Source organism: Odontomachus brunneus, unplaced genomic scaffold (genome assembly GCF_010583005.1).
Source record: "Odontomachus brunneus isolate Ranch 3 - 2012 unplaced genomic scaffold, Obru_v1 Obru_scaffold_208, whole genome shotgun sequence".
Lineage (NCBI taxonomy): Eukaryota > Metazoa > Arthropoda > Insecta > Hymenoptera > Formicidae > Odontomachus > Odontomachus brunneus.
Window position 1 is genome coordinate 556,105 of NW_022639658.1, and position 738 is coordinate 556,842.

Here is a 738-nt window from a genome sequence, read left to right on the forward strand (position 1 = left end):
ATGATTTTTGTCTGAAAAAATTTTGATTAATCAAACCTCAACACTATCTGGTAGAAGCTTAAAGTATTGAGTATACGCTCAGAACATTCAAAATTTTGAAAAATTATTATATTTTGTTGACTGCGATCTTCCAAGTGTCTCGAGCAGTGCGCCAACACGCAAAGAGATTGTGCCAACGGGCAAATGCGCCACAGAAAATGCGCAATCACATCACCTGCATCAAAGATCTTCCGTCAGTCGTCAATTTTTTCAGTTTTTTCTCTCGCGTAAGCTTGAATCGCGATTACATTTCAAAAAGTAGAGTTCATTCTTCGTTATTAAGTAAAATTCGATATCGTGCAGCACTTGCGCGAAGCGATCTAACGTGATTAAATAAAGCGCCCGCAAAATTAATTTCACGATCGTCAGAAAATTTTCAGGTTTCAATTTTTCACTTAGAGTTAAAGTTTCCTAACGTAGGACACAATAGAGACAATGCTAGCGAGCGTTGATCCTTCGCAAAAAACGCGAGTACACAAGTCAGACATACGAGTAGTTGTTTGTTTACTTACGCGACGCGCAACAAGTTCCATCGAACGAAGACAAACGTCTCACGCAGTAAAATTTTTTGCGCGTGAATTTTGAATACTTTTGATTTCGTTGCATTTCGAGTGAATTTTGAATAGAATCTTTATCTCTATCGTCACAAATAGTTTTTAATTTTTCATTCACGCTCGCGTTCAAAATTATTAATTTGAT